The sequence below is a fragment of the Temnothorax nylanderi genome, unplaced genomic scaffold (assembly GCF_030848795.1).
Source record: "Temnothorax nylanderi isolate EJ_2023f unplaced genomic scaffold, tnyl_v1.0 TNYL_tig0928_pilon, whole genome shotgun sequence".
Classification (NCBI taxonomy): Eukaryota; Metazoa; Arthropoda; class Insecta; order Hymenoptera; family Formicidae; genus Temnothorax; species Temnothorax nylanderi.
In genome coordinates, this window is record NW_027249990.1 from 1816 (window position 1) to 15463 (window position 13648).

Below are 13648 nucleotides of genomic sequence, written 5' to 3' on the forward strand. Positions count from 1 at the left end.
TAAACTACAATCGCGCGCGGACTAATTTTAGTAAAAGTCTTTCTCGCGCGATACTGTACGGCACTCCCGTTTAAAAAAGTCCTTTAGTCCGATTACTTGAACGGCACTCCCGAAGCAAACGCGACGAACCGGCTGCGGTTCGTTCATTCAATTAAATCGGCGGACGAGGGTACGTTAGCTTCCCCGTCTTTAGATTTTTATCCAAGCAGAACGAGAGTTTTGCTTGGGTAAAATCCTCGTACTGGGTACTGAGCCTTCCCACCTCGCCAAGGTTGTACCCATGGGAAGGAAGTACTTTACTCTGTAACATAAAAGCAGGTAATAAACAAATAAAAAGTATAAAATATTTGTATAATTTTATACATATAAAAATTATACAAATATTTTATACTTTCTATTTGTTGATCACGAGATATAAATACGATTGATAAACTTAAATAAGAACAGTAAATTAAAAAGGTTTAACATTTTAATTGTTAAACCTTTATTTGTTTTCTATCTTTTATTTTCTTTATATTCTATATTTGTAAAAAATTATTATATAAAATGTATAAAATATTTGTATAATTTTATACATATAAAAAATTATACAAATATTTTATACTTTCTATTTGTTGATCACGAGATATAAATACGATTGGTAAACTTAAGAACAGTAAATTAAAAGGTTTAACATTTTAATTGTTAAACCTATATTTGTTTTCTACCTTTTATTTTCTTTATATTTTATATTTGTAAAAAATTATTTTATACAATTTTTTATACGAGTACATTCTTGTATGCAAACTAAATTAATTAATAAATGCACAATTAATATAATAATAAAGAAGCGTCCAGAATTAAACTTATCCTAATCTGTTGTAACTGACCCATTTTAAGGCAACGGATGTATAGAATGCTATATACTTATGTGTAAGATCTTTATATTGTTAACAAAATTTCATACGTTTATCTAGATATATAGTATGTATACTTAATAAGTTACCCTACATCCGTTACCTCAATAAATATATTAATTCATCACTCACCGACACCGATGCGATGCGCAATAGCGGAATTATATCTGCCACGTAGCTACGTTGATTCTGTAACATATAAATATAAAATTTATATTAAAATGGTGTTTAAAAAACTCAATGTTTTAAAACATAATTCCTATGCCATCAAACCTTTTATTTATCATTCAATTAGATATTTATTTAAATAATTATTTTCCTAAAATAATCTTTACAATAATGAGCTTTTATAAAACTTCAAATTACCACTTTCTTTCTAATTATTATTTCTAAATTATTGTGAAATAAAGCGATTCAAAAATAAACAGGAAAAAAGTTGTTTTTACACAAATAAATAATATTTACCGCAAAGTTGTTCCGCTGGCGCCCGATGCCTCTCCCAGGCCTCCTCCTCCTCCTCTCAGGCTGTCCTCTCGGGTGTCAGTTCCCTCGATGCGACACTTTCCGCGTCGTTATCTTCTGTAATATATAAATAAATGACTTGATATTAAATAATTCTTACGCATCAAACTTCTTATTCGTCATTTAATTACACTTTTATTTAAATAATTATACATTTTCAGAAAAATATCTTTACAAAAATAAATTCTTATAAAATTTCAAATTACTTATTTTTTTCTAATTATTATTTCAAAATCATGATCAAATAAAACGACTCAAGTATAAGCAAAAATTAAAATTACTTTTACACAAAATAAAAAGTAATATTTACCACAATGTTGTTTCGCTGGCGCCTGATGTCTCTCTCAGGCCTCATTCTTCTCTCAGGTTGACCTCTCGGGTTATCACCTCCCTCGATGCCCAACACAACTCCACCGGCACCACAAACGCGAATAACAATGTTCGCGCGATAATTAATACGCCACTTCCCGAAAACATGAAATAACGCCCGATTTTGCCCGCGATAACCACGTTATCTCAACGCGTTCAGAGCCGGAGAGCTGACTCGATTTGCCCGATTAAGGACTTAGCCCCGCGTGGCCAGTTGAATAGTGTTCGACAGAGAGAAGAGAGATCCTCGAAAAGTAGAAAGCGAGCTCTCTACGATGAGAATCATCTCCCCTCGCCACCGACACGTCTGGTAGTCACCCTTCCACGCACAGTGAAGTCAAATGATCTGGGCAGTTCTTGTTATGCGATCCCGGCACCTTTCCGCTCAAGGACCACGCACGAGACAGCCGTCACGTCTGAGAACGTGGAAATTGACGCAGTTATATGCTAATTATTAAAATCGCGCGATCCGCTTCCGGATAATACGACAACTTCGAACGGCACTCCCGAAAATGCGACGATTTTAATTGTCATATTCGAAAATTCAACGATTTCGAGCGGCACTCCCGAAATTGCGACGCAACGAACCGTTTATACAATTGGCGGCGATTGTGTTTAGTTGCCCTGTTGTTCGGTAAAAACGGAATTGCCTGTAAAAGATAAGATTACGCGTACGTTTAGGGCGGTACTCTACTTAGATAGGGATACGCGTAGTAAGTATACGCGAGAATAAAAATATGCGAGAATAATGCTACAGTTGAAAGCGGATGAAGTACGCGTCGCGTGTGATTAATTTCGAGAATATCGTGCAAGGTATGGCAAAGCCGCACGATTATTATATTCTAGTGATTACTTGTAATCACGTTTAATTGTAATAAATATTTTGTTTGTTTTACGAAATAGATGTGAGTGCCATGAAGAAATAGCAATGCAGAAAGAAAAGAAGAACCTAAGCCGAGGAAGTGGGCAGATGTAACAGATCGCAAAGTGAGCATTTCATAATCAATTTTAATTAATTGTTACTGATGGAAATAATTATTCATTGGCGCAGTATATCGTTTTTCGATCACTGTATAGTGTAATAGTGTATTGAATGTTTAATACGTTGTCTAATAAATAAAATATTTTAGATTATATTTTAAGATTTTTTTAAATATTTAATAAATTTTTTTGTTGCCTTTTAAAATATGGATAGGTCAGGATAGAGTAGTAATTTGATTCCTTGAATAATTATTATCCCTCGATTTATTGTATATGCATACAAGGTTGCATAAAATAAAGGAAGCTGTAAAACAGAGTTCATTATAATTGATATGATATATATTATTATTCAATTTGTTCATTTATTGTACATTTATATGCAACAGAACTTCATTAAGCGATAGAATAAATTACTTATTTTAGATATGGATAAATTTCTTGATAAAAAAGTTTAATTGAAAAAGAGAAATTGTTTCAAACTTAATAAAGATTTGTTTTATATTTCTTTTCAAGCTTTGTATGCACAGATAGGATTACAAGATTTTTAGTAGATATAAGATTATTTAATTTCGAGATATGTACATGAATTTCTCGAAGTTCACAGAACAAATATAAGAAAATAACAGGAACTAATAAATAAAGCAAGCTCAATAAAAAGTAAGAACAATGATGAAATGGTTTTCGTGAGAGAAAAATTATGTTCAAAGCTTAATAAAGACGTTACCGCTATATACTTATTGTCAAGCTTTTTGGCACACATTAAAATTTTTAGGAACTCTAATAAGAACACCATGAGGATATGATATAGAATAGTTTTAGAATATTAAAATACATCATAATTAATTAAATTTTAAAGTATTAATAAACAACGAAAAATGCGGAAAAAAGAGAAAGAGATAAAATAAAACTAAAATAAGTTTATTGATGCTTTTAGAATATACACTTTTTAAATATCTTCATGGTTTTCGTATCTTAATAGACTGGAAGACCAGATAAGAAGAAGATATTTATGTATTGTACATTGTACATATCTGTGTGAAATAAAAATGCATCAGTGTCTGTATAAATATAAAACAAGTATAGGAAATACTTATTAATGTTGCATATTAATAATTTTTTTTAATAAACTGTCAAATTATATGACATTTATAATTTAAAAGATATTAGAAGAGCAGAACATAAAGAAAAAGTTTCTTTGTGATATGCATATAATACTCAGGCTTAAGTATTATAATTATGTAATAATTAATTTGTTGTTATTAACTAACATGTCACAATATCGATTGATGATTATAATATACATTATTTAACATCTATTTGCTATGTACGAAGTCTAAGGAAAAAATTAATTAATCAAAAATTATTGTTATCTGTGTAAATATAGTATAAAAATTAGATGACAAATCGTTATGCATTTGTAATTACAATTACGCGCAAACTGATTTGTCATCCACTATTGATTATCATAACTCACGTAAAACACGTAAAATCTATTTTTATTGTCTAGCAGAAATTGGCTTTTGATTTCTCACGTGCATATATTACATATATAATATTTATCAACTGATATTAATAAATAGGTTACTGATAACCAATTGTAAATATTACAATATATTTAACTGCTTTAATAAACTGCTTAAAAAAACTATTATGGTTAATTAACTACTCTACTCTATAATTTTATATGATATACTTATCTATAATGTTTTTATACACTTAATTGATAATTGTACTTTTTTAACTATATTAATAACCAAGGAATAAATGCATTTAGATATCAAGAAGTTTGTGAATATTTTATTACTGTATCTATTATCGTTGCAAATTTAAATTTTTATATATTAATTATAATTGCTAAGAAAAAATATTGTTTATTATTTCCGGTTAAATATAAGTCGACATAAGTCGACTTATATTTTAACATGTTCTGGTTGTAAAATATTTTCTATTTTTTTCCAATTTCTGTATTTCAAAATTAAACTTTTTTATCAAGCAATTCTATTTTATCATGCATATCTAAAATAAGTAATTTATTCTATCGCTTAATAAAGTTCTGTTGCATGTAAATGGGTAATGAATTTATAAAAATTATATGAAACATAAATAAGACATAAATGTAAATACGATATGAGAAAAACCGGAAATAATAAACAATATTTTTTCTTAGCAATTATTAATATATAAAAATTTAAATTCGCAACGATAATAGATACAATAGTCAAATATTCACAAACTTCTTGATATCTGAATGCATTTATTCAGGTTATTTGGTTATTAATATATTTTAAAAAGTGCATATTAGTTAAGGGTATAAGAATATTATAGATAAGTATATCATATAAATTCGTAGCCTTTTGAAATGTGGATAGATCAAGATAGAGTAGTAATTTAATTCCTTGAATAATTAGTATTCGTCGATTTATTGTATGTGCATACAAAGTTGCATAAAATAAAAAAAGCTATAAAATAGAGTTTATTATAATTGATATGATATATATCATTATTAAATTTGTTTGTTTATTGTACGTTTACATGCAACAGAACTTTATTAAGCAATAAAATAAATTACTTATTTTTTAGATATGCATAAATTACTTGATAAAAGAGTTTAATTTTAAAATACAGAAATTGGAAAAAAATAGAAAATATTTTACAACCAGACCATGTTAAAAGATAAGTCTTATATTTGGATAAATTGTTTCAAACTTAATAAAGATATTTTTACATTTCTTGTCAAGCTTTGTATGCACAGATAGGATTACAAGATTTTTAGCAAATATAAAATTATTTAATTTCGAGATTACGATAGGATATAATTGAGTGCACTTACCAGTGCGATGCGCAGTAATAGAGTTGTACTCGTATATATGCAACACTGATCTGTAAAATATAAATATATTTAAATAAATATCTAAATTAATATTTTAAATTTCAATATTTTACAAAAATAATTATTACATGCATTTAACTTCTTATTCTTAATTTCTTTTCATAAATTCTTAATCTTTCGTAGTTTTCTGGCTTTTAATTAAATATTTATTTAAAAAATTACGTAACTCTCTACATAAAATCTTTTTATATAAAAATTTTAAAAAATTTGATAAATAGAATCTTTAATTCTTGCGTATTTATAATTTAAATAATTATAACTTTTTAAATGGTGTAAAATATTACATGTATGTTGAATTTTATAAATACTTTATTAAATATTTTAAGCCTCTCAAATGTAAAAAATATATAATGCATTTTATAAGCTATAATGTTACGTAATATTACTATAATTAGTGCGTGGAATACTCGTTGTAATCGTGTGATTCTCGCGAGGAAAACCGTTTAAATTCAGTAACTAATAAAATAAGTAACAAATTGCTCACCTCGTGGTTGCTTCGCCGTCGCTCGACGCCTCTCCTGGGCCTCCTCCTCCTCTCTCCGCGGCCGCTCATTTATGGCGCTCGCTAGAACACAATTAACTATTATATGATTGCTACGTATACGGCACTCCCGACGTCCCGACGTCAATCATTTGCACGACTCGAACTGTATTACATTCGGACGGAAAATCGATGCAGGAAGTGCGTATGATTTCGCGACAAATCGCCGCGGTGATTAGATTCGCACGTTATAAAGCAGATGAAGCGTACGGGTTAAAGTTAAGAATATAAATGTTCGCGGAACGCGATATCCGGAAAATATGAACGTCGCTCTCTCGACTGTTCGCGCGACAGATTCGATCAAACGCATCTCGTGAAATATTTTAAGCAACGTACCGAGCGTCGAATCTACGTCACGCCAGTGTCAAATATATTAAGACACGATTAAATATGAGACAAATAGATTCGTCCTGTATGCGCCGTGACGTTCCGTTCACGGCGACGAAAGATTCGAGAGTGACGCTGCCAGCTTAACCATGATGCCGCGCGATGAATTTCGGTTAAACGCATCTCGCGAAATACTCGTTTTATGAAGTCAGCGATGTACCGGTCGAATCTACGTCGTATGTGCGTCAAATACCGGAGGCACGATTGAGTTCAAGCTTATAATGATTTCGCTTACCGATCAAACGTGCCGTGACTAATAGGCCCGTCCTGTACCCGCGACGTTCTGTTCGCGACGACGAGAGATTCGAGAGTGACGTCAGTGACGCCGCGATGCCGCCATCTTTACCGTGATCCCGCGCGATAAATTTCGGCCGAACGCATCTCGCGAAATATCTTAAGCAATGTATCGAGCTTCGAATCTACGTCGCGCGGGTGCCAAATACTAAGATACCATTAAATACGGAAGCTCATAACGATTGCGCTTACCGATTATATACGAGCCACGACGAATAGACCCGTCCTGTATCCGCGACGTTCCGTTCGCGACGACGAGGGATTAGAGAATGACGTCGCGATACGCCATCTTTACCGTGATCCCGCGCGATAGATTTCGCCCGAACGCATCTCGCGAAATATCGTAAGCAATGTATCGAGCTTCGAATCTACGTCGCACGAGTGCCAAATACTAAAAGACACCATTGAATACGGAAGCTCATAATGATTGCGCTTACAGAGCTTACCGATTATACGAGCCGCGACAAATAGATCCGTCCGTCCTGTATATGCGCGAGCGTTGCGTTCGCGCCGGTTCGCGGCGACGAAAGATTCGAGAGTGACGCCGCGCCCCCCCGCGGCCCGCGCCAACCCTCTCATGCAGTGACGCCGCGCGACACGACGCGAGTCAAATTGGCGCCTGATTACGAAATGATTGACTGCTCAAAGATACAAAATAATAATTTGTATTTGCTATTATCATCATTTTCCATTCCTTATATCACTTCAATTCCTTTAAACAATTCAGTCAATAGAAAAATTGTTTCGAGAAACACATAGCTATCGATTCGATCAATTAAGCCGGTTCTACAGTCGTATGTCGGAGTCGGATTTCGGAACGCAGCCGATGGTCCAACGAGAAAATTTCTTTTTCGAAAATAAATTTCTCTCATTGGATCATCGGCTACGTTACGATATACGACTGATTGTAGAACCGGCCTTCGATCATTAGTCGCACGGATAAATTAATTACAGCAAACTACCGCGTAATAGTCGTTTCAAAAAACAATAATATGACGACGCTCGTGCTGTTCGACGCTCGCGCAAATGACAACAACAAAACACGATATGTCGCACAAAAAAGAGAGATACGAACGCCCAGCGAATAATTGATTTCTTTTATTCATTTAATAAAACCTAATTTTATTTTATTAAAACCTAATTGCAGGCCAGCGACAGTCAGAAACTGGAGCAGCAACTGCAGCAGCAGGATTGTGTCAAAAAAGAGGAAGTTCGGCGCGCTAAGAGAGAGGGAGAATGTCATGTCATCATTCTCCTACTCGCTCCGACTCAGCCGCGCGCGCGCGCGCGATGCGATCAAGGTGGCAATGAACATTATTAATAAATATAAAATTATAGTAAAAAAAATAATTTACAGCAGAGAGGGTTTGGAGTCATTAAATATTACGGGAGTGACGAATCGTGAGGTCCTTATCTCTGGCGTGACACACACACACACACACACACACACACACACACACACAGTGTCACAGCAATATAAATAACACACACATACACACAATCTATGCCTAAAAAAACGTAAAAAAATTACGAAATTAAACAGTGAAGCTTCTCGCCATTATCACTAACGCGTCTTTTCCCCCCGAATTTCTCTTGTATTTCATGAATGGGCACCTACGGGCAGCTGGGACCAATGGATTCGTGAAATAGAAGGTTTACTTAAACATGTAAAATAAACAGAATCTTGAACACTGTTAAACATTTTTTTATATGACAATTTAAACTTGCTTATGATATTCGATTTTTTAGATACAGAAGAATGGCCGCCATTTTTTTACACTAATGTTTACATGTCCTACATAAGTATTTTTCTTCATCGAAAAGGGATGTTACTAACATGTGAAAAATTGGTATCCAAATATTTGGATATGGAATAGCTATACTGCTTTGAAGTTTCATGTATAAAATGACAGGAAAAGAAATCCTTGTGAGTCATGAGGTTCAGAGCGATGTTTGACATGAATATTAAAGAAATTTTTCGCAAAATCGGTTATTTCTAGTTGCTCAGAACTATTTACAACCTAAATTTGTTAATTAGCAATGAATATTATGAAAAAATTTTTTTGGCCCATGTCCGCACATTAACATTGCTCGATCCACTGTGCGACGGTAGAGGCAGAATATTTAAAATACTTTACTACAAGTTGATCGTTCGATACTTTCGAGAAGTGGTATAAGCATGCGCAAGAAATGCTCTTCGCGGCATAGGAGGTAACGTCGATTCATGCGAAAGAGGGAGAGACGCCAGTCTTTAGATAGCACTTAATATGGAAAGTTTGAAATATGACGGATATCAAGGTGCTCATGGTTTTAATTATTGTAATTGTATGTGATTGTAATTGTATGTATGTGATTGTATGTAATTGTATGTGTTGTACTGCCTTTACAAACTCATTACAATTACGATATAACAAAAAGGCCACAATACGAACTGACATTTATTAATCAAACCATCTATACAGCTATCGCCATGATAGCCTATACTGCAATAGACAATTTTCTGAGTCTTCTGGTTTTTCATATATGCGGTCTTAAGAATCATTTGCAATATTTGGATAAAAACATAAATTACCACGAAGTTCTAAAGTACTGCATAGTAAAGCATATCCGTCTGCTTAGGTTTGTTTTCTATAAGATATAACTGAATAGAATCTATATGAAATATGTGATAGAATATATTTAATACATAAAATATCTTTTACAGGGCTATTGGTGTTATTGAAGATACATATAACACAATACTTCTCTGCTTAGTTACATATTTTACGGTACTTTTTGCTTTCTACGGATTTCGGATGATTAATGTAAGTATTTTGAAACTCAAAGTTTAAATAAGACATGGTTTAAAAAAATTGACCTGAATTAATACATATATTAGTATTAAATACATTCTGATACAATATTACTATATTCATATGGCACATTATTATAAAATTCCAAATTAGTGTTAAGGTCGTTCTCCGGCTTCAGTCGTGCTCAACTTGTATTCATGCTTAAAAAGGAAATTTATTTTACTCAAGTTAATTGTTTATATACAAAATATTACATATAATAACATCTAAAAAATAAGAAGTTAACTTTAGGCGTGAGAACTCATGCAGCGTTGCCAAGTAACTGACGCCTCTCCTCTTCTCAAATCGCGTACTTTACGCAAGTATTTCTCGAAAACGAGTACCGCAAGGGTATTGACACTTAATTGCATATTATTTTTATTTTTATGGAGCATCATATAGTAATTTTTCAAAAACATTTAGAGAAAACTTTTTTCACAATTTATTATAATGTCTCTTTTACAATAACTCGGAATAGGAATTACATGTTAAAAGTTGAAACTTTAAAACTCAGTATCTCGATTTTTAATACCGCAAGAGGTATTGAAATTTATACCATCGCATAAAGCACACCTAAATTAACGTATATTCACAGTTTCAAGAAAATCTAGAGAAAACCGATTTTCCGGAGAACGACTTTAATAAAAATAACTATGTCTTTTCATTTATTTCATAAATTAATTAGCTATTCGACGAAGGAAACGATATGTCCTTCGCTCACATAGTATATTTTGTTTCTGTCGTTTTTAACATATTTGCAAATATGTGTTTATATTGCGCTCTCGGTGAAATTTTGATGTCCCAGGTTAGTTGCATACATTTTCTTTATGTGTAAATTAAATGTTGTGTAATTAACTCTATACGGACTATTATATGGTAGTAACAAATTTTTATTTAGATGTGTAATAATGTATACATATATACCATTTGCTTTAATTTCTTATTTACAGAAAAATTAAGAGAATTGCAGGTGACAACTCGTCGAAATCTGACGACTTTAAAGGCAGGAATAGAAAGCCTTTAACAAGATTAAGATATAGTTGAATTATAAAAAATCGTGCTCTTGTGAACGCGTGGGACAGATTAGACGATGGCCTCTCTATAGAAGATTTTTTGTCATTGACAAGTTCATTATTATAAAAAATTATTAGATAATAACAAACAATTTAAATAAATAATTCGTATAAACTGTTTACTAAAATGTTTTTGCTTCAATAAATTTTTAAAATAAAATAAAGATATGCGTTCCGTATTTACTTCTGTACATTTTTTAATATTTCTTAAATATTCTATATAGGGGAGACCGGGGCTATCTGTCTACGGGGGCTATGTGCATGTCCACAGCACTGCTATCTCAAGTTTTAAGAGACAGATGTCTCTACCATTGTAACAAAGTAATTAAAAAATGCCCTACGTAAGATATTTAAATGTTGTTTGTTTTCTTGCGATGCCTTTTGCAGACGCTATATACGTTAAATGAAATAGGTCAGTCATATTACACATCGAATTGTCCAATTAATCTTCCCAGGTTGCAACCACCATGAATCGCTTTGATTTGAGGTGCTATAAGTGGGATTTATTTTGCTTCGCAAAATTATCACGGAATAAAAAGTTATTAACAATATTATCAACAAAAAACGCGATTTTTTTTATTTTTTCTCAAATATCTCGAAAACTAAGCAAAATAGGGTAACTATGTAACTATTCGTACCTTTTTTGTATAGAGCGTAAAATTATCTATAATAATGATCTGAACAACATTGATCGTCAAGTCAGTCGTTTAGCTTGCACGCGCCGTCAAAGTCCGAGACTCGGATCCCAAAAACCCTCAATTTCATCGTTTTCTTGATGTTGCGCCGGTGATTTTTTTCCGTCATTTAAAATGGAATTAAAAATCACCAAAAAATCACACATCATCTGAGAACTACAAAGAATACTTTTCATGGTGCAACCAATTTTTTAGACCCTTTTTCTTTAGTTTGTAGCTATGTAAGCAAAAAATTTTGATTTTTTTGAATAGTTTTAGTTTTTCGCTGTTTTCAGGCCTTAGAATTTATTTGAGACGAATTTTATCGTATGCATCTTGTTGTGGACGAAATTTGCAACAAAAAAGGACCCTTGTTTTTTTTTCGTACGCGTGAACGCTGATTTTTTTATTGACGCGCAAAGTTATCCAATATTGCGCAGTCAGATAACACTTAACTTTGCGCGTCAATAAAAAATCAACGTTCGTCGTACGAAAAAAATACAAGGGTCCTTTTTTGTTGCAAATTTTGTCCACACTTCAATGACGAATTGTTCTTTTTTAAATAGATAATGGTGCGTAACTACAAAAGAAAGACTTTCCTTAAGACGGATAAGGTAGACATATCCAATAAAATTATATTTAGGCTACGGTCAACGTGACGCTACAAATGCTTCGAAGCATTCCTCTTCTCTTTTCTTTCAATGAAGAAAGAAAGAGAAGAAGAACGCTCCAAAGCATTTATAGCGTCATGTTGACCGTAGCCTTAGACCGATTAAAAGAATAAAAATTGAGCGAGAATCTTTTCAACAGCGTTAGACTTTGGAATAAATGTTCGGGCTCTCACTCGCTACTGTAAAAAAGTGACCTATGAGCAACTACTTGATTCTGCGATTCAAGAATTGTCACCAAATTTTTATTATAAAAATACACGTCAAGTTAAATATATGAGTTTGTTTTAAATTATTGAGTATTTTCTATTTCAAACGCTGCCGAAGATAAAGTAAAGGCTCCAAATAAAAAAAAAGATTAAAGAATTAAGGGGACAAAAGAAACTCATCACATTGATTTTGCAACGGACTCAAAATCAGTTTGATGAAACCGAGGAAGAGGCAGAGGCAGTGGCAGAGGCAGAGGTAGAGGAAGAGGCGGAGCTGGTGAAGAAAAATATATATCGGGCATCAACATATATATTATTACCAAAAATAATCTTCAATAAATAATAAAGTAACAATTAATATCTATATTTTATTTATGCATAGCTCTCTCTACTCCTAAATCCTTTCCTTCCTGAATTAGTATTCATAAATATTTATTTTATTTTATTTATAATTTTTACATTTATAAATAAATAAATATATATATATATTTTTTTTTAATATGCATATATATATGTATATTTAAAAGTTATAAATATAAAAATTGTAAATATGATTAAACAAATATTTATAAATATGACGTAGCGCGTTTTAAAGCCTGCATCGATAGAAATCCGATTCGACCGCTATTTCCAGATTATGAGCACGAAATCGCCGAATCGAACGGCTTGGGTAATTTAGTGTCGTAATTTTTACATACAGTTTATTAATTACATTACGGTCAGTTTCAGTGGACAATTGGCGAATTGGTTAGTTCCACTCAATTAATTATTTAATTATTCGCGACGGCTATATCGCGGTAATGGCTATTTCGTGAAGCACTTTTTACGAACTCTCTTTTGCGCGAACGCGATAGAATAGGAAATTATAAACTATTTTATTTAAAAAAGTGATTACTTTTATTAGAAAAAATCCTTATGTCACGATTTAAAGTTTTTTAATAGAGAAAAAAAATGATGTATTAACAGTTAATAACGGTATAAATGAAAATAATTTTATTTAATTTAATAACAGTATTAATGAAATAAATAACATTTCATTGAAACACGAGTATGATACATTTGTTTCATTAATACTGTCATTGAATTAACAGGATTATTTTTAATTAGACTGCTGATGTTAGCTAATGCTGTTAATTCAATATTATTTTTTTTCACGTAGGAAATCATTTTGGAGCACGGGACAAAACCGAGGATCGAAGACTATAGTTACCCGTTGAAAAGTATTCGTGGCCATGGCTACGTAGTTCAATATACACGTGCTTGTGCATATAGAGGCGCTAAGACAGGTTCCACTACTTCCATTTAAAACATGT

General features: G+C 32.2%; 1 long non-coding RNA gene across 1 annotated transcript; it reads left to right on the forward strand.

The window, feature by feature from the left end:
• Positions 1-10435: 10435 nt before the first annotated feature.
• On the forward strand, positions 10436-10963 carry LOC139785974 (uncharacterized). Its single transcript, XR_011722141.1, has 2 exons — positions 10436-10516; positions 10662-10963. It is a non-coding gene; the product is annotated as an uncharacterized lncRNA (long non-coding RNA).
• Positions 10964-13648: the final 2685 nt, after the last annotated feature.